This window comes from Alexandromys fortis, unplaced genomic scaffold (assembly GCF_014885135.2).
Source record: "Alexandromys fortis isolate MF-2015 unplaced genomic scaffold, M_Fortis_MF-2015_v1.1 scaffold_74, whole genome shotgun sequence".
Taxonomy (NCBI): Eukaryota; Metazoa; Chordata; class Mammalia; order Rodentia; family Cricetidae; genus Alexandromys; species Alexandromys fortis.
Window position 1 is genome coordinate 8718503 of NW_026068008.1, and position 25274 is coordinate 8743776.

General features: G+C 38.1%; 1 protein-coding gene across 1 annotated transcript in view; it reads right to left on the reverse strand.

Annotated features, from left to right (window-relative positions):
- Ca1 (carbonic anhydrase 1) overlaps nucleotides 1-12860 on the reverse strand; it is a 37645-nt gene extending 24785 nt beyond the window's left edge. Inside the window, exon 1 of the mRNA XM_050161775.1 lies at nucleotides 12800-12860. The gene's annotated coding sequence lies outside the window, so the exon portion shown is untranslated. The remainder of the gene's footprint in view (nucleotides 1-12799) is intronic.
- Between the last annotated feature and the right edge of the window lie 12414 nt (nucleotides 12861-25274).

Below are 25274 nucleotides of genomic sequence, written 5' to 3' on the forward strand. Positions count from 1 at the left end.
ATATTTAAAGGTTCTGGGAATTCCCCCTGAGGACATCTTTGGGGCCACTAAGGAGCAAAGGGTACTTTTTGAAGGATTTATAAAACTATGATAGAGATTGGAGGTGGGAATAGATAGGGTATCCTTTTGAAAATAAGCCAAAGAGGGGACAAGAGTTTAAAATGTTTGGATGGTATATTTAGGGTATGATACTCAAAGGAATTAGCTGAATTTTGTATGAAAAAGACCTAGATATTTTCCTCTAAAACATGGAGATGAGACCGAGGGCTTGATTCAACAATAGTATGTCCCTAGAATATGAAAGGCCCTGGGTTCAACCCTGGCAACCAACCACTTGACTACCTTAATGGTTAAATGGAATGTGAGTATAATTGTGAGAAGTAAGTGAGAATTGGGATAAAATGATGAACAAACAATTTTATTACCATCATGAATAGGGTTCTGATCTTTTTCAAGTGATTATAGTTGGTGTAACATGTCTATTCATTACTCTATAAGATATTTTAGGCAGCTAAAAATATGTCATACTGTTTGAGGAAAATATCAGTGCTAATGTCAGCAACTGAAGCCTAAGAAACGACTAGGAACTGAAAATGTTTGTTTTGTCAAAATCATTGCCAATAAAACCATTCATGTGGACTATCCACCTTAATCCCTCTGTAACACAATAGCACAGAGGTGAGTCAGGTTGATTTTGTTACGAGTTTTATTTTATAGGGGCTATTATGACTACAGAGCTTTGCTTAGTCACCAGGGTCACTATTCTGTCACAAATCCATTACTACAATTTGAGGATACAACAAAGGTAATGCCCCCCTCCCCTAAACACTTGTTTCATTCAGGGTAGAGAGATTCACTACTAATGAGAAAAACTCTAGTTTTCAAGGTTAATTTCAACATAAACCTTTTTCTGTCCTAAGTCCTGGGGCATCATGAACTGCAGAAGAGCTGTTCACATGGCTTAAGAGTGATGCCAAGAGCACCACCAGCCAATCATCATAAACCATGCAGAATCACATCCAAAGGGCATCTGTAAAAATGTCTTTAAGATCTCCTCAGCCTTTCTGTGTAAAGGTCAGCATGATGGAAGCGACTTGTCTGTACTCAGTCCTCCTATCTCCAAGGGGATATGTGATTCTTTCCTTCAGTCTTTGTCTTCTCTATGAATGGAACCACCATGATGGAGATCTAAGTCCGGACTCACTGTCTTGGTGTTCCCTGTCTTCTTCCTCTTTTTTTGGCTCTCAAATGTGAAGACTGTCAATTTTATCTTCACAGGCCCCCTGGAACTCTTTTTGGTCTCTTCATTATTTGTTGTTGACATTGCCACTTACCTGCTTATATGAATTCATATCCTAACTGGCTATGCTGCCTGCTGAGCCCTTGTCCTTTTTTAACAGATTCAAGTCCTACTGAGAATAGTCATCCTGAATCTTAATTCTAATTACCACATTAGCGGTTTCCTTGCAAAAATGGAGAACAGCATCTCTGACAAGCACCTTAAATCCATTCTTCTAGAATACTTTGGGAGTTCCTTTCTATGCTTCAATTTTTAGTAAAACAGGACTTTCTGTCATCTCTAAATCTAGTCTGCATGCTTCCTGCTACCTTCAGGCTTTGTTACACATTTTACTCTTGTGCAAACTTCCATCTTAAACACATATTCACATAGGAAAATCCAAGAATCCCTTACATGAAGTATAGTAGTGCCCTATTATTTATGAGGTACTTCCAAGATCCTCTAAAAACACATGTGTGAAAACACATGAATGGCACAAAAATCTGTAAATACTGTTTCCTCCTATAATATGTGCATTTATGATATATTTACAGCTTACACTAAGCAGGACGTTACACTAGGCATGAAGTTAGTAAAAATCTAATAGCAAACTAAAATTTCATAAAATTATGCAGATACTTACTGAACTTTCCTTATTAATTTTCCTCCTTGAGGTGATATATATGATACAGTATCTACATGATGTGCTGCTCTGTAAACTTAGGTCACTATGCTAGAGATCGTGAGGACAAGTCTTGCAATTCCAAGTAGCCAATTTGATACCAAGAAGCCTACTAAGTAGATTATGTGAACAACATGGATACACACAGACCACAGGGTGAGTCCCATTCCAGGAAGAATGAAGGGGGGAAGGAACAAGAGTTTTTTGCTTTTTATAACACTGAAAAGAGTGTGTGGCTTAAAACTTATCAATTATTCATTTTGCAAATTTCTAATTAATAATTTGTAACTCCAATTGACTAGAGGTAACTTAAACAGTTATAAGAGAGGAAGAGCTGATAAGGGAACCATACAGTATTTGCTTAGTGAAGGTATTCATGAAATTTATACTGTCTCAAATTGAAAGATGTTGCCACATTGCCACTGAATTTGTTTTGTATCTTTTTGACACGTTTTTCATTGAAACCATAATTACATTCATGCATGCACTTCTCTCTCCTACACAAGGTTTTTTGAGGTTAGAAGCTGAATCTTATCACTCTTACATATTTTGCATTATTCTTCATTTATATGCTGTGTTAGCATGAATGAAACAGTAATTTTTTCACTTATTTCATAGGAGATTAGTGAAAATATGAACAAATCGTTTACGCCCACTCAAGAATAAGAGATCTAGAATAGAGGATTATTCAGGTAAATAAGATGGTACTTGGATACATCAAGCCAAGAAAAAACTCTGGAAACCAGTATCTTAATATACCATTTTCAGGAAAGACATACCATCTCACAGTCTAAGACTCAGTTTAATCTTAGAACCGGAAAGCTGAAACCTCCTCTCTGGAGAATAAATAAGTTTCAGTTTTTAATAGATGACAAACTGTCACAGAGCTGAGGGTATCAAATTAGTCCGAACATTAGCCACTCTCAAGAGACAGCAAAGAGGCATGTGGAGAGATGTGCTGTGATTGTACTTGCTCTCCAGTCATGATATTGGCAGCAACAACTGTTCATGTCTCTGAAGACAGCCCTTGCTTTCCCCAGTCAGACAAGAGACGGATGTGACAAGATAAGGGCTATCAGATGAGCTGGGGAGGTGGGTAGTCATCTGGGCAGGGCATCAGAAGAGGCGTCCACTCTCCTCTGGAGATAATGCTGAAAGGGCATAGAGCAAGATGATGAGATGGGTCCTTGTTGATCTATAAATAGACTAGGAAATTTCAGATCAAATTACAACATTGAATAGAGAGACAATATTGCATCTTTTATGAAAAAGGGGGAGGTCTTCATGAGGGTAAATTTTCAGGTGCTACACTTCAGAGCGCTATGAACAAATTATAGTCACATTAATTTAGAAGGAGCTAGGTTGGGCTCACATAAGAGATGATGAAAGGTGAGATTACATGATGCTGAAACTTTGCCTGACCTGATAAACCTCTGAGACTTAAGAAAGAGAACCTGACTGCATTCAGCCTCACTAGCTTTATTATGGGAAAAGGAATTTCTCACATTGCAGGCTGGGGACACCAAATATAGTCTTCATGCAGCACCATCCTGCACTTGATCTTACACAGGGCTTTTTCTTCCAGAGTCCTTCAGAGAACTGGGAGATCGATCACTTTGTGTATTTTGCTTGTATTTTATTATAGATAAATTTGTAGAAAGTTGATATATTTTAAGTATTATTTTAAATTCATCATCTCTTTGCTTTCAGTATCATATTATTAATTTGTTTCTAAACAGAGGGTGAAGAACTAAAACCATACAGTTGAGAATGAATAAGATATTGGGAAGGATGGCAGCTTGATTGTACACCCATTGACTTCTCCTGGTCAGTATTACCCAAAAGATTCAGACAGTAGTATAACAAAATCAGTGAGCCTCTGAGAGACAGTCTCAATACCAAACAGGTATGCACCTCATTGTTTGAGACTCAGGCAGAAGACAGGAGCTCCTCAATGGGTGGAGATTGAATCTTTTAGTTTTAATTGCAACCCTGAGCCACAACTTCCTCAGTGGGTCCAAACACTTAAACCAACACTATCCTTCAGTTTGGGAAAATTCACCTTTCAGTTTCTAGTGAGAACACCAGCAGCCCTTGAGAGGAACTGTGACCCTGAGTTGAACTGCTGTTTGACCATGTACTGAGAACTGGAAGAGCCCACTGTACCCTTCCTTATCAGTAACATCAGGGTATTAGTCTCTTTCCCACAGACTCATGGAGGCCTTCTGACTCTTTGGTAAAAATTTTCAAGGGTAATAATGGGAGAAAAGATGACCTGAAGGAACAGTGGGTGAGAAGATGCAAAATGAAACCCTGGGAGACACAGAGATGGAGAAACCAGGAAATTGATGTTTTTTTTTTTCATGTAGAACTAGAAAGCGCACAAACAGTTACTTTATAGACTATTTATAAATTATGAATTGACATAGAATAGTAACTTACACTTCATTTTTAAAAGGAGTAAATGGAGAGAAATATGTCAGAACGCTAACTGAAGAGCAGGCGTTCAAAAATCTAACAGGGGATGGATGATATGAGGTAACTGTGCTTCTGCTATCTTATCTGTAAAGGCTTAGTTTCTCAACAGTAGCACACAATGATCCTGGTTCTGTATATGAAGTTTTCTGCACATACAAGTTTATACCCTCGGTGACATAAGAGTTCACGGGTAGACACAGTCAGGGGCTGTGACCCTGAAAGGCCCATGATTGGAAAGAAGGAAAGGCTACCAAACATTACTTCATTCATATCTGAGTTATTTGGTGATTACAATGAACATAGACTTAAAAATATTCATTTATTTTTTCAAAAGTCTTATATTTAAAAACATAAGAGAAAAATAGGTTTCTATAGTTTTTTGACCTACTGACAGTTAAGACGCTATGCAATTTTTAAATACTACTTTGCTGTCTCATATAAGTAAAAAAATATCTTCTAACGAGATAAACACATGGAAAAGACATTTTATTTTATTGTTTTTGCATGATGATGATACTCTTGGGAGATAAAGGAGTACTTGTTTGGAGAAAAATCTAAGGTTTGGAGAAACCAAGGGATCAGTATTACTGAACTCCATGGCATAAGAAATTAAAACTAAGTGCTTGGAAATGAAAATCTCAGGATAATCTTTGGAGAATGATACTCTTTACCACGTGCCTTTCAACCACTGGCTCTGAGACAGAAGTATGCATTAGAACCATCTGGAATGTTGTGAAAGGTTACTGCCCTACTTCACCACCAGTGTAAGTAGGTCTGGGTGAAAGCTGGGGTGGTATACTCGTTCTTAGTATCCAAGTGAAGTTGGTGATGTTGGCTTAAGGATTGTACTTACATAAACATTGCTTTAAATTTTTTTATTCCTTTTCTCAAACATGGCTGAAATTTCCAGACAGTCTTCTATTGTAAATATGACCCCAAAGATAAGTGTTCAAGACATGAGGCTCCAGATTTGTCACTATCATCTGCCCACAGGGCTTCTCTCTCAGAAACCAAATCTGCCCTTCTATGTGGACCAGTACCATCCCCCTGGAGTGAGCTTCAGAGAAAAGATCTTTTAGGTCTTAAGGTGTCTACAGGAAGGCTCAGCAAAGCTTTCCTTTCAGTTTGGGTTTGTTGCTGCTGCTTGATGCCATTTCAGGAGACCAAGACTATTTCTAAGCAAAGTAGCCTCGCCCACCCCACCCCACCCCCATGGCCTCAAACCCTAGTCTTTGTGCTCTTTCCATCTCATTATATTGTACAACGTAATTGCATGGCCATTGCAGATAGACTTTCAAATTGTATGTTTACTTTGTAAAAGCAATTGCTTTAGGCAAATCAGAGGTCAGAATGGCAGTTGAGTGACAAATCTAAGAAAATGAGGCTTTGCTCTCATCGCTCCTTGCTTGTATCAGATTTCATCTTGCTTGTTCCACGCTCACTGTTTTCTAATGCTATCCCTTGGCTATTCTACTCTGGAGAGTATCTAGCTTGCCTTGGATGTATCTGACTCTTGTCCCCAAACTAAACCTCCCTGAATTTGAATTCTTAACCATCTTGATACAAATTTACAGCAGGTTGTGAAAGGGAACATAGCTTAAAAAGAAAGTTTCTTCAAATTTAACCTGTGCTTTACATGAAAAATTTAAGCTCAAAAACCATTTCCCTCAGTGGACTGTCTCAATCAGTTACAGTCCAGACACACACACACACACACACACACACACAGAGAGAGAGAGAGAGAGAGAGAGAGAGAGAGAGAGAGAGAGAGAGAGAGAGAATTGGAGCAGTTCTCCAGTGTCTCTCACATCACAGCACATCAGCTTAAGATGAGGTGAGGGTTGTGTTTGTGAGGATGTGAGCAATTTTCTCCTTTGAAAGACCCCAAGAAATCCCTAAGAAGGAGGTGAATGTGACCCTACACAGTAAAATACATCCTTACATTATTGCCCCAAGAGCTGGACCCATGCTAACCTATTTTCTACAGACTAGAAGTAACATTTAATTATGGTTAAGAAACCCTTCGGTTCTAGCTCTGTAAGTAAAGAGCAGGATAAAAGTTCAACAAACAGCCAAGTATAGTATGGCAAAGTTAGGTTCTGAGGCTTTGTGGCTAGATCAGCGGTAGGAGTCTAGCAGACCAGTTCTTACAAAGAAATAACAGGGTACCACTCTTTTGTAATCAGGACTGGAAGTGACAGTGTGGGGGATGGATGATGAACTGAATTGGCTATGTTGTTTTATAAAACAAGCTATCTTATCTATACAATCTATGATTCATAAGCCAATCAGGTTTTGTTTTTCCTATATTTGTTATCTAAATGTCTGTCATATGGCAGTGTGAGAAGATGAGAAATAATCCCCCTTACCCCTTGCCATTACCACCTGTAACAGATGAGAGAGGTTACATGCCCCCCCCCACCAGCTGCAGCACTCAGGAAACAGGCCCTACACCTCACCTAGGCAGCACAGCAGATCTGCCCAGTGGTCTGAGGTAAGCGTGGCCCAGCCATGATGTTATGAGCAAAGGAGAGCTGCGCCCCATTACTCATCAGACACGTGGTAGCATGGACAGAGGAGAGGCGCCCTCTCCCCAACCTCCCACCCATCAACACTAGAAACAGGTGGAGGATCTGGTCCTGGGGACATAAGAGCAGGAGGGCTGCCCTATCCCTCACCAGCTGTAGCACTTTGAAGAGTGGCACCTGTACCTCACCTGGACTATACAACAGAGCTGGCCCTAAAGGTATAGGTGTGGGAGAGCCGACTATGAGGGTGTGGGAAGAGAATCTGCCCCACTTCTTGCTCATTGCTCTAAGAGCTGTATTAGCTGGGGCAATGCTGGAGAGCTCACGCTGGTGGTGAAGACGGGGAGAGCTGGTTGGTGGACCAACTCTACAGCACCCAGACCGAGAACCAGGATTATGTCTTGGTCTGCCCCAACATGCACCCTTTTTATGACATGCTGGAGCACGTGAGGGATCTGACCTGCAGACCCAAAGCTGAAGGATATTTACAACACAAGGCAACAACAGGATATCCAAGAAATACCCTAGTGAAGGCCCCGCATCGATGGTGCAATAGAAACCAGAGGCCTCGAACCAAACCAATGACTCTGCAATGAACACTTGCAAGTAAAGATGTATGGATAAAGTGTGCATGACTCGCTGTGTCATACTACAGCTTCCATTATGATATTTTAATTTTTTCTTTTTGTTTTTCTCTTAAATTTTGTTTTGTTTTTGGGGGTGCAGGGGCAGAGGATGGATATGAAGGGATGGTGAAATGAATGATTTAGAATGCATGATGTAAAAGACAAGTAGAAAAAATATACACATAAAAATGTTTATACTGATTCTCTTGCCTTTGAAAAATCTAAGACCATCTTAGCTTGGTAATGGAAATCATGGCTATTAGCTTTGTTCAGACTGCATTAGCCATCTGAGGATAAGAATGGAAGTGACCATGACCACCAGGGACAGTAAGTCAGGGGAAGTCAACCAAGCCTCTAGGCTCAGAAATATCTTTAGTAGGACTAAAACTTTCACATTCTTGAAAATACAATTTCAAGGCAGTGTTCTATTTTAACTTTGTAAACGAAAGGATCTGGAGCCCCTTCAATCACCTCTGGCAGCTGCTTCAGACAGGAAGTAAAATATTCTGCCTCACTTATAGAAGCGAAGAACTCAGTTACAACTGTCCAGTTTACCCTTCTGTCTTGACCTAGGAAAGTAGGGGAGATTTTTCTTCATATAGACTAACTAGAAAGTAACCTCAATTTCCAGGAAATGAGAATTATTGTCAACATTGATGACAATTGGGCTGATGAGATGGCTTAGTGGGTAAAAGTAGCTGCCACCAAGCCTTGACAACCTGGGTTTGATTCCTTGGACCCACATGGTAGTTGGACAGAACAAACTCTTGCAAGTTGTCCTCTGACCTCTACTTATTCTCCAAAGCATGTGTACATCCCATATAAACACACATAAAATAAACACATGCAAAAAATTTATAAATGAATGATAGTTTGCACTACTATATATAGGAATACATTGTCATTCATTTGCTTTCTTACTTTCTCGGCTATTATTTGTTTTTATTGTTTTTCTTAAATGATTTTAACCTGACCTACATGGAAAATACATAATTTCAAACTTTTATTATTATATAAAAACACAAAGATGGATTAAAGTATAAATGAAATATAAATAAAAACCTTTGCTGTGTTCATGTAGATCTACGATTGTTAAATTTATGTTTTTCTTATTAATTGGGGTACTATGGGAACTTTTGATTTGAGGTCATAATTCTATCATCTTTGCATGCCTGGATCTAGAGTCATCTAGAATGAGAGCAGTTTTTAGACGTTGAAGGCTTCCATGGCACATGTACTAACATCACAAGTCACCAGATTCTGTGGCACTGCTCAGGTAGATTTTGCCCACTGCAAATATTTGTCTAGACCCACACCCACAGAAATACTGCAATTTATAACTTTATGAGAAAAATAAAATCATTTTCTGAGCACAGTGAAGCTGTTTTAAGGAATGAGACCAATAAAGGTTTTAACATTGATAAAGATTTCATTGCATTCAGTGGGTTATGGAGCAGTAAGGCTCTTATATTGACCTTTGGTTCCACTTAATGAGAAGTGCCTCAGGGATCACTATGGTCAAAACAGTTTGCCCTGAGTTTCATAGATTATTTTGTGAACCACAGCAGTAAAGAAAAACTACTGACTGTGTGTTAGACCATGAGCTATGAAGAGAAAATTATGCAAGAGAGATGTGAAAACAAGCAAAAGTGAAAGGTAGGTTGATGTGTGATTCCACTCTGTATGCTGCATGTTTTATTACCATTGGCTAATGGACCTGTGGCAGCGCAGCATAGGGTTAGGCAGGAAAACTAAAATGAATTCTGGGAGAAAGGAGACAGAGTCAGCGAGACACCATGTAGTTGCTGAAGGAGAAAGATACTCTGGAGCCTTAACAGTAAAATATAAAATAATATAAATGAGTTAATTTAAAATATAATAGTTAGCAATATGCCTAAGTGATTGGTTGGCCAATCAGTGTTGTAATTAATACAGTTTCTGTGTGATTAATTCATGTTTGAGCTTCCGGGAACGAAGAAGCAGCCTCTGCCTACGGCATCTTTTTCTAAGCGTGGACTAACAGCTTTGCAAGCACTCTTTCAAAAGACCTTCAAGAGAAGCCTAAAGACACACCTGCCATTTTCCTTGTTTTACAAGACCAAAAAAGAAAACAGGAAATAGAGTTGATTGTGACTGACTTTTCTTTTTTCCATAGTAGAACTTCAGTGCCCATGTGAATCCAATGAATGCACAGGATTATTTTGGGTGGTTATCTTTAAAGTACATCTGCCTGCAATTATAGTTATTAAGCAAACAAACAAGCAAACAATCACATCCATTCTGGAAAATAGAAGATGTTGTCTATGATGGGGAAACATAAAACATCCTGTTCATTCTAGCAGGGATAAAATGGTATAGCTATAATGAAAATTGAAAGGCAATTCCTTACAAACTTTTAATACAATATTATCACCTTGTAGTTGCCATTCTACTTTTGGAAATGTACCTAAAATGAGTGAGAGTGGAGACTTGAGAGATTAGTGCACACACACACCCATAGCACAGTGGAAAAACTGCGTGACTGTTGTCAGATACGTGGGTAATTGAAGTGTGTTATATCTCTAAAGGAGACATTTGAAAGAGTAAAATTACTTTAGCATATGCTAAGTAAAATAAGCCAGACCTCAAAGGACAAACACTGATACTGCTCACATGAAGAGTTAGTTAGAATAATCACTCAGCTTTCTCTATTGGATCTTGGCAATGTCTGTAGAATTCCATCTAACACAGGTATTCAGCAGTTGGTAGACAATCTGGAATGATAATAACCTTGACTGTCTCTGGGTATATTTTATAAATTTGATAAAAGCATATACTAGTGTAAATGTATGTGTAGGTCCCTCTAGGACTATGGTTGTAGACCAATTAAATAGTCTTCATGCTTAAACATTGTATTCAGAATAACAGCATCCTGCCGAAGTCTGTTTGCTTTCAGCATGCCATTGTTCTACCTTAAATAATCATGATGAATTGAGGTAAGGTAAGGAGAAACAGTAATTAGACAGAAAAAAACACAGGCAGCTGTGCCGAGAAGGCTGGAGAGTAAAGCACTCATTTCACTCACTCTGGCCTTCATTGAAAGGCATAGTCTTCTTTTGTGCTTTTATTAGCACTTTCAGAAAGTTAACACAGTCTCCTCTGCCTCCCAGCACATATACTTCTGTGCCTGGCCCACCTGCCTACACTGACCAGTGCTGATGCAAAAGATTTATTTTTACCTTCCTCCATTCCTTCCTCCTTTTTATGTCCTCCCTTCTTTACTTTCTTCTTTTTTTCCTTCTTTCCTTACTTTTTTCTTCTGAAGAGAATATTTGCAACAAATGTTTTGAGCAAATAGAAAAATTAAACTAGACATTGGCAGGAATGGACCTGAAAATAAAATAGGGTGTTAGAGAGATGGCTCAGTGGTTAATAACACTTGTTTTTGTAGAGGACCCAGGTTTGATTCCCAGCACCCACAAGTTGGCTTATAACTTCTATAATTCAGTTCCTGTTGATCTACGGTCCTCTATAAGAATCAGGCATACATACAAACATACATACATTCATACATACATACATACATACAGGCAAAATCTTCACATATATAAAATAAATCTAAAATATTAAAAGAGGTCAAAATATTTTCATGGAAATCTTACATGCTCTAAATGGGCACCCATTTCTCTCTGAAAGAGTAGGAAGAATGTTCAAGCAAGATGCAGGTTCTAAGATTGGCTGAGAGTCCCTGTGGAGTCTTTGCAGAGCTATTGTGCAGGCACATGCAAAACCTAGCAGGCAGTTAGCTGCAGAGCAGTGAACTTGGTGAACTTGATGTACATTTACATAATACTGTAAAATAAAACATCCATAGGATAGGCTTATTATGCAGGAAATAGTCAATAAAATATGATTGCTATACCAGTTTGAAAGATATAAAAAGCTTACAGAGTCCAATAATAAAAAAATAAATTAGTCAAATTTAAGTGTATTAGAATGTAAATAGATTTGCATTGACCAGGTCAGGGTGTAACTTAAAAATTGGGTAAAAGTCTACAAGATGTGTAAAGTTGTTACCACATGCCGACCTTCGTCTCAGGCCAGGCACCCTGCACATTCATGGTCTCAGTTAGGTCTCTGATCCTCTCTAAGATGTTTTATTGACACTTTACCATGAGTCATGATTCTCAGCACAGTAACCTCAACTTTAGGGTCATAAGTCCTTACCCTTCATTCGAGTAAGTGACTTTACAATCCTAGAAGAAGGAATAGATGCTTAAAAAATGTTAAATCCATAGAATTTGTGTTAGTGTTAAACTCAAGAATGTAATGTTTATAATCATTGAAGTAAGCTATTAAGGTTTTTGAAGCCTGGCATATAAAAAAGAACCTAACATGTTAGAAAATTAGATGAATGACAGCCAGTGAGTTGGCTCAACAAGTTAAGGAACTTGCCTCCAAGCCCTGAGGACCTGATTTTGATAACACACAGGAGGACCCTCATCGCAGAATACCTTCAAGTTATCCTTTGACCTCCACATATGTGCCATGGCTCCACTCCATGTATACATAATATAAAAATAAAAGCAATTTGAAAAGAAAACTAGATGCACAAACTATATAGTTTTAGGTTTTAAGAAGCAATACTTTTTTATATTGAGAATCCAGGATAATGAACATACTGATCTCATTTTCTTTTGATTTGTTGACACAAGGCCTCACTATGTATTCTAGGCTAGCTTTGAACTTGAACTTCTGCCTCAGCTTCCTGAATGTTAGGATCATGTAAGTGCTGCGTCATGCTGAAATTGGTCTATTTTTACCAACATTGCCTTAACTATTAACATTCCTTTGCCAATTTCAAAGTTGTGAAATACTAACTTGCAAAACATTTGGGATGCTTAAAAGATTATGATAGACTAAGTTTGTAATTTGTATAGGATATAGTATTTAAAGAAACAATCAAGTCTATTTACAACATAGATTAGGGAAATGAATGTTGAAATAATCAAAGAATTGGTGTAACTAATCAATCATATCCCTACCCCACATTTCAATATTTATTAAGACTTACTTGTTAAACATAAAGCTTTGCAAAAGCTTGAGTTTAAACTTTGTAACGTTAATATATTGAGAAACAGGTAGAACTCTGTTTATAAGATCTTTTTAATGGTTAGGTTCATAAGAATACGTGTCTAGGTAAAAGATAGTTCTTCATGTTACTTACAGCTGCAGAGAAGGCTGCTGGCCAGGTCACACAGTGAATCCTTCCTGAGGATGGGTACAGCTATGTGGAGGGATAGGAAACAATTTATATACAGTAGGCAGGGTGGGGTTAGCTATGGGCCCAGGTTGGTTGATTTAAATATTTCTAGTGGGCTGTAGGGCTCAGGAACTGCCCCCAAATTGTCTGTTGTCTGACCTTAGGATGATTAGGGTAGATTCATAAAGGGCCTCAGAACATGAGACCCTGATAAGGGAAGTAGTTGGGGTGTGGACTTAATCAACTGTTCAAGAAAGGAAACTGGCCAGCCACTGACAGGGTCTCAAAAACCACTTCAAGACAGTACAGGAAAAAGAAAAAAGAAAAAGAAAAATACACATAGCCTTATGTTATTGTTGAATTGTGAATATCTTGTTATTAGTTTCAAACTCATTTACTTGAGAGATAGTTGAATGGTTTGAATGGAAGAGACTCCTAGAGAATTTGGAAACAGTTTCTAGAAGGAGGAAAGAGAGTCACTTTTATAAAGATTGAGTAGATGAGTACAGAGAGTATACTATTATGATAGTATAAGAAAACTAAAAACATGAAGTGACTGAAGCTTAAAAGGCAGGTGGTTTTATTGTTTGCTTGGTATTGGGCAGGCAAACACATCAAGTGAGACTTCACCAGCATTTTGTGTAAATTACAGATTTTTGCTTAGAATTATAGAGTATGACTAATGATGCTAGTTTGGTTCAAGTTTTGTTAGAGTGAAGCCTTCGTTGGAGGTGTTAATCCAAAAACAAGAACAATGAATGGTACATATACCAGCTGAACTAGCTAATAGAGATTTGATGACAAATTTATTGTCAACTCTATATTTGATGAGTTTTCTGACCTTCACAAAGCAGGCCTCGTATGTGTCTTGCTTTAGAAAATTGAAATAGTGGAGTTTGGGGGAACTTGTAGGTTAGCATTGATGGCTTTCAATGCTGGGTTAGAGCAATGGTTGCTGTGGCCACTCTGGCCTGTCTCCACGCAGCAATAAGGAACACTGTAACAGGTATGGGACATTGGTGACATCTGTCCGGGGGAGGGGGTGGGCAGGGGATGATTGGTATTATATGGAAGAAGGCAGGAGATACGAGAGTATTTCCACATGGCTTTAGGTTTGAAGGTACTGGAAGGAAAAATGTAGATGAATGTGAAACTCTGCTGTGGAGCCACAATATAGTGTGTTATCACCTTTAGGTTGGATGGTTGTATCTCATTTTACAAAAATTTGGCATGAAGGATGGAAATGGAGGAGCACAAAATTTCTGTGAGTCTTGACAGAGCAAAGATATGTCTGTTGTAGGAAACATGAGGGCCACTTGTCATGAGGGGGAACCCCAGATTCAGGGAGGTGGTGGTATGAAAGAAGTTTTAATTACTCCATATATTGTGTCTCTAGGGTAATTTTACCAGCTTGATGATTGTGTGGTGTGTGAGATAAGGCCACAGGATGATTAACATGTCTAACAGCCTTATAGGAGATAACTTCAGACAGATGTATGTATAGTTTGGATATCTGTTTAAATATCCGAGGTCTATGACAATAAGTTTGGATTTTACTGTCTGTGTAGTTTTTTAGAATGCAAGAGGCCAAGGTGCTTTTAATAGAGAGTGGTAGGGGTAGGAGACATAACACTGAGGAAGTCAGGGAAGGGTAAAGGAGACTGAAGACAGGTAGAACTGCACTGTGGCACCAGGGGAGCACAGAGTCTGCAGCCTTTGGTGTGCATATTCATTAGGTGGAAGAAAGAGGTGATGGCAGCAGGAATCTGCACCTTAGAAGTTTATGGGAACAATAGATGTGGTCCCATGGAGACTTAACCTTACCGTGGCATATAGTCAAATTGTGATAACAGAGAAAAGAACATAGATGTATAAAGAATCATAAGACAGAGTTAATTTGCTTGGCAAATGAATTGAAATGTCTTGAAAGTTACCCTGCTTGGTGAGTCCCACCTTTTAAATGAAACAGGACTTAGTAATCTAATGGGTCACTGACAGTTTAGGGCTTCCTCTGGAGGTGAGGCTTCCCAAAGCATGGTGAAGTTCACTCTCCTGGTAGTTGGAGATATAACAAATTCATCTCTAATGGCAAGTCTTTGGCCTGCATAATGTGGTACTAGGTATGCATTCCCACAGAGCAACCACATATGATATAATATTGTGGTTTATGTCATTACGTCAGTCATTATATAGAGGTAGAACCATTTGTAGAATCCAAATGCAGTACTGGGATCTAGTAATTTGATTTGACCTTTCAGCTGTAGCCTTGTGGGTACTCAGCATTGTTACAACTGTAAGTGGGTTCAATGCCAGAGTCTGACTGATACAGTTTGAGTCTCAGTCAAGAGTAGGTATATCTAAATGCTCTCAACAATGCAAGTTCTTTTGTGAATGAATGAGGAGACATTAGGCTGTACTCAAAAATTTAAATTACATAGTATGATTGTGTGTGTGTGGTCAGTAGGTGTTAGGAAGTTTTCTTGTTAAAATATATCTCTGGATGAAGCTGGATCTTTTATATGTGACTTCATTCTATTAGTCACTTAGGCCTTTCATCTCACTACAAATTGTTGCTCCAACCTGATCAACTGTATCCACATAAAACCTGAGAGCTTGGAAAGAAATTCCACACACTAAAACACAAAGTTTAGCTACAGTTTTTTTTTTTTTTTTTTTTTCCAGAATGGGCCTTGCTTGCTGTCAGCTTTCTGAGGCTCCTTTAAGAGAGGTCTTTCTGATTCAGTAGTAGCAGAAAAACGGGCACTCAGTTTTAGAATGCTAGTTTCCTGGGCCTGAGCTGTGCTGCCAGCACAATCTCTGGCTCTTTCAGGACAGAGCATTTAAATAGGGTTTGTGAGCAGACTGCTACAACTTGCTTAATGGCAACATAGACCCACTATGTGCCTAAAAATGGGGCAATGTACATGGCTCTCAGAGGCAACAACAGCTCCACCATGCTGAACTAGGCAGAGCAAGAAGGCACCTAGCAATGCCGCCACTTAGGTTTTTAAGCACTTAACATTTTAAGAAGCACTCTTGGACAGAAAATAATTATAGATACACAATAAAGGAAGATTTAAGCAGATATAGACTTCTAAATAGTTTACAGTGCTGGATAAATGTATATAGGCTTGGGAGAGAGAAGAAAAAGATTATAGACAGTTATTAAAAGAGGTAGATGTTTTAAGAAAAATGTAAAGTCTTTAAAAAGAGAGAGTACAAACAATCATTTAGTAAAAGGGGTAAAAAAATAAGCCACATAAAGATGAAATATATATATATAAACAGTCTGGATTATGTATACTATTGTGTTTTCTTTGAATTTTTTGACTGCAGAGAGATATTTGATTCTGGGGACTGCTAAGCTAAGCCAACATATATAGTTTAAAGGTATCTTAAATTCAAAATATAGATCTGAGGATATTTTGCTTTGGAAAAGAGTTTCTGCTTTTGTTTTCACAGAGGATGAGAACCTATGGAATCCTTCCAGACTAATGTGGCCTGATGGACCAAGAACCCCTAAAAAATCACTTTGAACATATCTCAAAAAATTACTTTGCCCCCAAAACAGCAGGAAGCAGTTTAGAGAGAACTATGCCCATATTCCTAAATATTGTTTATAAATATTTGTTTGCATTGAAAAGGGGATATGCTATAGAGATTTGTATTGGTATTGATCATGGTTTATTGATACAAATTTAAGGTCAATTTTGTTATATGTATATTTCTGCTCTTGATTAAGATCTTGTGTTTGTGCAGCTCATTTAAAAATGTAATGTATAATTAAGAAATATAGGTTAATAGATAGTATCTATAATAGTCAAGCTTGTAGTCATGTTAGGTTTTCTAGATATATAGAGATATATTTCAGTTAACTAGGTGTACTTCAAATCTTTCAGAGACCTTCAGAATATGGCATTTAAGATGTTTTAAAAACTTAGGACTTTTCATGACAATGAGACACATCTGTTCCTGGCAGCACCAATAACTTCAAGAGAAAAAATGGGCACCAAAGAAGCTCCTCATGGAATTTGTTAGCTATTTGGGCAAGAAACTGCTCTTGCCCGGACTGCTTGATGTTATGCTGTGTGACTGGACATGCAGGATCCACAGAGAAATGACTGCTGTACTTACCTAAAGTTGAGATGGTCCTTTGGGGTTCCTACTTCATGAAAGAGTGTGCAGATATTCTCCAGGACACAGAAGAAAGTGACTGACAAACTGCCAATAAAGGCAAAACAGTCTTTGAAACTTCCTACTTCATGGAAAAGTTTGCTGGATACTATGAGCCTGTAGGCTGAAGATGGATGTCCCAATGATACAGAAGAACTTTGGGTGACTGCTCAGGCAGTGAGATGTCTCTGTCAATTATTGTATTGAAAGTTGCCTACAATGCACTTCCTGTTTACTTAGGTAATATTATATCCTTCTGGATTCTTTGATGGAGTTGGAGAATAGATAGCTATAGTTATAGTTTTCTTTATTTATGATAAAAGATAAAATAGATATAAATATTGTAACTGTAACTCTTTCTTGATAACTGTTATATGTAATTTTGCTATATTGCCGTTAAAACCTTCCTTTTGATTAAAAAAGAAAAGGGAAAATAGTTTGGGAGGTCCTTTTGTATATGTGTTGCCTTTATTGGTTAATAAATAAAGAAACTGCCTTGGCTTGTTGATAGGGCAGAGTAGAATTGGTGGGGAAAACTATATCAAATGTTGGGAGAAGAAGGCAGAGTCAGAGAGAAGCCATGTAGCTCAACTGGAGACAGATGCCGGAATTTTACTGGTAAGCCATGACCTCGTGGTAATGCACAGATTAATGAAGATGGGATAAATTAATATATAAGAAACAGCTATTAAAAAGCTAGAGCTAATAGGTCAAGCAGTGATTTAATTAATACAGTTTGTTTGGCTATTTTGTGTCTGAGCTGCTTGATGGCCGGGAAACAAACAAGTGTTCTTACACTACACAGAAGGTCCTGGGTAGATTGCTGCAGACAATAAAAGACCATGGCTGAAAGCCCAACTGCTATACCCAGCAAAGCTTTCTATCACCATCAATGGGGAAAAAAAGATATTCCATGGCAAAACCAGATTTAAACAAAACCTGTTCACAAATCCAGCCATACAGAAAGTACTAGAAGAAAAATCTAGAGGGAAGAGGGAGGAGGGGAGGAGGTGGAAATTTTTAATAAAAAATATATAAAAAAATCAGAGGGGAAGAAGTAGAAATATCTTTATTTGCAGATGATATAATGGTATGTGTAAACAAAACTAAAAATGATACAAAAAAAAAGACACAGGCTAAGAGAATGGATACGAAATCTGGATCCAGCTTTCTGCTGTATACAAGAAACACACCTCAACCTCAAAGACAGCCATTACCTCAGAGAAAAAGGTTGGGAAAAGATTTTCCAATCAAATGGACCTAAAAAACAAGCAAGTATAGCTATTCTAATTTCTAACACAAAGAGACTTCAAAGTAAAATCAATAAAAAGAGACAGAGAAGGACACATTATTTTGTAACAGGAACAATCCAATCCATCAAGATGAAGTCTCAATCCTGAACCTCTATATACCAAATAAAAGAGCACCCACATATATAAAAGAAACATTGCAAAAGCTTAAATTGCACATCAAACCCCACACACTAATAATAGGAGACTTCAACAGTCCATACTCCCAAATGTACAGGACAACCAGACAGAAACATAACAGAGAAATAAGAAAATTAACAGATATCATGACCCTACAGACATCTACAGAACATTTCATCCAAACACAAAAGAATATATGTTCTTCTCAGTACCTCATGGAACCTTCTCTAAAATTGACCTCATATTCAGTAACAAAGCAAACCTCAAAGACACACACACACACACACCAAAAAAATGGAATAACGTCTTGTATCTTATCAGATCACTATGGTTTAAAAATTAAAATTCAACAGCAACACTAATTTCAGAAAACTCACAAACATATGGAAATTAAACAGTGCTCTATTGAACCACCACTGGGTTAAGTAAGAAATGAAGAAAGAAGTCAGTGGTTTCATAGACGTCAGTGAAAATGAAGGCACAATGTACTCAATCCTATGAAAGCAGTGCTAAGAGGAAAGTTCATAACACTAAGTGCCTACATAAATCAAGTGGAGAAAGCTCACACTACTGACTTAACAACACACCTGAAAACTCTAGAATAAAAAGTAGCAGACTCACCCAGGAGGAGTAGATTACAGGAAACAAACAAATTGAGTGTTGACAGCAACAAAATAGAAACAAAGAAAATAATACAAAAAATCAATAAGACAAAGAGCTAAGAGCTGGTTCTTTGAGAAAATCAACACGATAGACAAACCCTTATCCAAATTAATCAAAAGGCAGAGAGAGAATATCCAAATTAACAAAATAAGAAATGAAAAGGGGACATAACAACAGACACTGAGACAATCCAGAGAATCATTAGGTCATACTTTAGAAACTTATACTCCACAAAATTGGAAAATTTATAAGAAATGAACAATTTTCTGGATAGATACCACATACTAAAATTAAATCAAGACCAGGTGGACAATTTAAATAGACCTATAACCAGCAAGGCAGTAGAAACTGTCATCAAAAGCCTCCCAACCAAAAAAAAGTCCAGGGTCAGATGGTTTCAGTGCAGAATTCGATCAGAAGTTCAAAGAATAGCTAATACCTATACTCCTCAAAGTGTTTCACATAACAGAATCTGAAGGAACATAGCCAAACTCTTTTTATGAAGCTACAGTTACTCTGATGCCAAAACCACACAAAGAATCAGTGAAGAAAGAGAATTACAGACCAATCTCACTCATGAACATAGACACAAAAATACTCAATAAAATACTGACAAGCTGAATTCGAGAACACATTATAAAAATCATCCATCCATGATCAAGTCAGCTTCATCCTAGAGATGCAGAGATGAAAACTGATCTCCAAAATATATAAAGAACTCAAGAAATTAGACATCAAAATATCAAATAATACAGTTAAAAATTGGGATACAGATATAAATAGATAATTCTCAACAGAAGAGTTTCAAATGGCTGAAAGACTCTTAAGGTAATGTTCAACATCCTTAGGCATCAGGGAAATGTAAATCAAAACAACTCTGAGATACCATCTTACAGCTGTTGGAATGGCTAAGATAAAATACACTAATGATAGCTTATGCTGGAAAGGATGTGGAGTAAAGGGAACACTCATCTATTGCTTTTGAGAATGCAAACTTATACAACCACTCTGGAAATCAGTATGGTTGTTTGTCAGAAAATTTGGAATCAACCAACCTCGGGACCCATCAAATAATACCCACCAAAGGATACTCAACCATACTATAAGGACAGTTGTTCAACAATGTGCATAGCAGCATTGTTTATAATAGCCTGAACCTGGAAACCACCCAGATGCCCCTGAACTGAAGATTGTATAAAGAAAATGTGGTACATACACACAATGGAATACTACTCAGTGATAAAAAGCAATGACATCTTGAAATTTGCGTGCAAATGTATGGAACTAGGAAAAAAAAAAACAACCTGAGTGAGGTAACCAAGACCCAGAAAGATAAGCATGGTGTGTACCCACTCATAGGTGAATACTAGGTGTAAAGCAAAGCATAAGGAGTCCATGGCCCCAGAGAAGTTAAGTAACAAGGAGAACGTATTAGAAACATATTAAGATCCCCACCCCCCGCCCCCGGGAATGGGAAATAGACAAGATCTCCTGAGAAAATTGGGATCATTGGCATGGGAGAAGAAGGGAATGTGAAAGGTAAGGAGAAAAGGAGAAAGGGAGGAGGGAGGAGAACTAGAGAGAATGGGATGGTCGGGTGGGGGGAGATGAAGAACAAGGAAAGAGATATCTTGATTGAGGGAATCTTTATGGGAATAGCAAGAAACCTAGCACTAGAAAAATTCCCAGGAATTCACAAGGATGACCCCAGATAAGACCCTAAGCAATAGCAGAGAGGGTACTTGAACTGACTTTGCCCTGTAGATTATTTTAAATGTCATCAAAGAGCCTTCATCCAGCAACCGATAGAAGCAGATGCCACAAACCACAGCAGAGCCTTGGGCTGAGCTCCCAAAGTCAGTCGTAAAGAGGGAAGAGTGATAATATGAGCAAAGAGGTCAAGACCATGATGGGGATACTTACTGAAACAGCTTACCTGACCTGATGAAAGTCTTCCAACTCTGGCCTGATAGCAAGGGTACCAGCATAGGACCAAACTAGGTCCTCTGAGTGTGGGTAATAGTTGTATGGCTAGAGCAGATTCTGGGACCACTGGCAGTGAGACCAGAATTTATTGTTACTGCTTGTTCTGGCTTTTTAGAACCCATTCGCTCTGGAGGGATACCTTGCTCATCCTAGATATAGTGTGCTTGAATTTGTTGACTCCCGCGTGGGAAGCCTTACCCTTTCTGAGGAGTGGTTGGGGTGTGGAATGGGAGATGGGTGTGAAAGGAGGAAGGTGGAGAGAGCTGGAGAAGGGGAGGGAGTGGGAAGTGGATTTGGCATGTAAAATGAAAAAAAAGATAGTTCTTTTTTAAAAAAAAATATACAAAACAAGTAAATAAAAATTGAATCTTCAAAAAAAAAAAAAAGATGCTGTTAGCTGTTACCCATGTGCTTATTCATTCAGTTACTTACTAGGTACCTGCTCTGAAGCCAGTACTTAAAAGTGCAAACTGAATTGCAGGGCATTTGCGTTTTGCCTGAGATCACAGAATGAGAGTGGGTTGGATATAGTCTTCAACTGTAGACTTCACTAAGACCCTGCTCTTTCCCTTTCTTTTCTTCCCTGAGTGCTACTGATGGGCTCTTAAGATAGAGAGAGAGCTAGACTTACAGGCTTGGAGATTGTGTTCCCCAAATGACATCACTGGAGTACTTTGAGCTTGCACATATGCTTTGATGAGCTCTGATACTCTTTGGCTGGTTCAGCTGTGACACCTGTCCACAGACACTTTAAAGACAGAGCAGTGGCTCTAATAAGTTTTTGAAAGAGATGAGAATTGAGTATCATATTCAAACATGCACAGGAAATGTTTTAAAGGCCCATTAGTGCAAATTCCAGGACCCGGCTGGATGAAGGTCACTGGAGAAGACATGATCAGTATTGAGAGTGCTTGACCTGAGCAATGTCTAAGTACCAGGACCATGTGTTCTCTATGTGAGTAAGCATAGGTTGAGCAGTGAGTAGACTATACAGAAACAGAAAGGTCCAATCCCAGACACCAAGAGTGAAAATATGGTTCCAAACTGTTGTAAATTATATGAAGATCAAAGTCTCCTGTGTGAGAAGCTTGATTACATCATTTTATCATCTGATGTACGATATCTTGCTTTTATTCTGACATATAAAACTTGCCTGGAGACCAGAAGGCAGAGCTAGCCACTAGTTAAACATAGAGGCCATAATCACAGTGGTGGCACATACCTTTAATCCCAGCATTTAGGAAAATGGAGTAAAAAGATCAGGCCACTTTGGCTATATAAAATGAACCAGCCTAAAAGAGAAACCGCCAGGAGGTGTGGCTCACACCTTTAATCCCAACATGTAGGAAACTCATGCCTTTAATCTCAGCACTAGGGATGTGGAGACAGGCATATGAGACAGGTGGAGACAGGATCTCACCCCCCCCCCCCTTCAGTCTGAGAATTTGTAGAGACAGAACTGCCCCTTAGTCACTGGTGACAAAAGAGAAACAGGTGAAAGTAAGTCAGATATATCAGCAGAGGAATGACAAATGAAAATAATCTCAAGTAAACAATGTAGGAAAGGGCCCCATTTGTGTGCATAACTATGTCATTAGCTAAGTCATCCATTATTCATTGATAATGTGTTGGCAAGTATTATTTGAAGGCGAGTCATCGGATGGAGTGACAGACACCACACGAATCAGCTGTGTCTGTCTGTAGCCCATTGGCAAAGATCTCAGATTTAGTTTCCTTATCTGTAACATAGAGGTTATAAAAAGCAACTGCCCAGAGTTGCTTCTGAGGTTTAAGTAAGGCAAAGAATTTACATAATTAACACCAGGCTGGGATATGAAAGTTTCTCAGTCAACTACAGCTACACTTCAGTTTTAAGCTTTAAATAGTTGGCATGTTTATAGATATAGTTTTTGTGATGAAGTTTTGATTTTGTCTAAAATGTTTTTTAGAAATGGTATTTTTCCATAAATAATTACAGTTTTGATGTCAGAGTTCATGAAAAATTAAAGAACTATTAATTTCAATTTTGTTTGTTGCTTAGTTGTTTTCACACAATTCTTTACTCACTGTCTACAAAAATATTCTGAACTCCAATATAACAAGATATCATGTACTTTTTATTTAACTGTATGAATTGTAATTTTAACCATAACTCTAGTGTATGCAAATACACTGTACTGTACTCACATTTAATACTTTTATAACTCTTGTTTTTGAAAATACCTAACATTTTTATTATTGCTGTGCTGTGTTCTTGTGTGTGCGGGAGGGTGCTTGCATGCCACACTGTGCATATGGAGGTCAGAGACCATCTTTGTGGAGTGCATTTCTTCTTCCCTTTCACCTGTGTCTTGGGGATGAAGCTCAGGCCACCTGACTTACACAGGAAGAACCTTTGCCCGCTGTGCCTTCTCAATTACTTCTTTGTGTGAAATAAGGTCTTGTACAGTCAAAGCTTAAAATCCACTGTTATTCTGATTGTCTTTGTACTTCTGGTGGTACTTTGGTTTTAGCCTACTAAATGCTGGGACTACAGGCAACTGAATCCACATAATTGTTTGTATGTTATGTTTAGCTTCTTTATTTTAAAAATAACCGTGTATAGTTAGGAAGTATAAAATGATGTTTGATCAATGTGTGCATTGTATAATTAATCTAGATAACATACCTATCATATAGCCAGCTTGTGTAATTTTTTTGCGTTGAGAAAACTAAACCTATAGAAAATTTGAAATGTACCATATATTATAGCTACCTATTAGTGCCAATGCTTCCCAATTGGATCACAAAAATTTATTTCTCCAGTCTGCTAGAGTCTGTGTGCTCTTTAAGTGACATCTGTCATAGCTCCATGGCACCCTGTCTCAGAAGACTGATAGCTCCATTTTTATGTTCTGTTTCTATGCAGTTAATGTTTCTAGAATTTATAATAAGGTCATATATTGTTTATCTTTCCGTACTTGTGTTGTTTCACTTAGCATTATATCATGCACCTCCATTCACATTGATGTGAATGACAGCATTTCTTTCTTAAAGAGTCACATAGTATCCCATTGTATAGTGTACCGTACTAATTTTTAAAATTCATTAATTCATCAATATTGTATTTGGACCTGTAACTTTGCTATTTTGAGTAGTCTAAATTGAAGATAAGGGAACAGATCAATTTAAATTATTTTACATATATATGCAAAAAATGAAATTGCTAGATCATAATGTAATTAAAAAGTATTTTGAGGCACCTGTCTATTATTTAAATTCCACTTATAGTGTCCTATATAGTTTCATCATTACTTGATGTTTTCTTCTTGACACAACTGGCCTTTGGGCAAGGAACTGCCCATACCTCCACTGACAAAGTACATGGTATTCGAAATGGATAATCAGGACACAATAAAAAAGACTGTTGAATTTTACCAAGACAGGGTAGGACGGTTCTGAAACTTTTCTTACCTCTGAAAATGGTCTGTCAGTTACACTAGGCCTTAGCCAAAATTGGTGGCTTCAATGTTGCAAAATGAGACTTTGGGTGATTGCTCAGGTAGCTAATTGTCTCCATCAAAGTCATATATTGCTCACTTTGGAAGCTACTTGATTGCACTTCCTGCCTGCTCAAGTAATATTATCTCCACTCTCAGGCCTTTGATGGGATTGTAGATTAGATAGTTGTAGTTACTGTATTCTTATGATCTAGCCAAGCCATTTCTTATACAAGACTTAGACTCCTTAGAATAGAATGTTTATTAAAATCTTTAGCATATGTTCCTTGCTTAATATTGTTTATACTGGTTGTAATTCTAATCTTATACATGATATCTGTTCCTTGTGTATATTGTTTTGTATCAGGTTTGGAACTTTCTTATTAAAACAAAAGGGGGAGGTGTTGTGGGAGTTCCTTCTGCTCCTTCAGCCAATGGCCTTTAAGATACCAGCCCAATACCAGAAGATCTGTCCTGAGGGGTGAGGGTGTGCCCAACTGGCAAGTCTGATGCCCTGAAAAGGGGGCACAGGAACCCACAAATCTAAACTTTCTGGCCGTTCAGCAGGGCTTCTCCCTGGCTACTGCCTTTCTCTACTTATCCCATCCCAGCTTGCCCCCCAAACACTTCTTTCCATCTGCAGGGTCCTCAGATCCACCACCACAGCCTACTTCAGGGTGGAGAGGATCTGAGAGACAACTCCAGTGC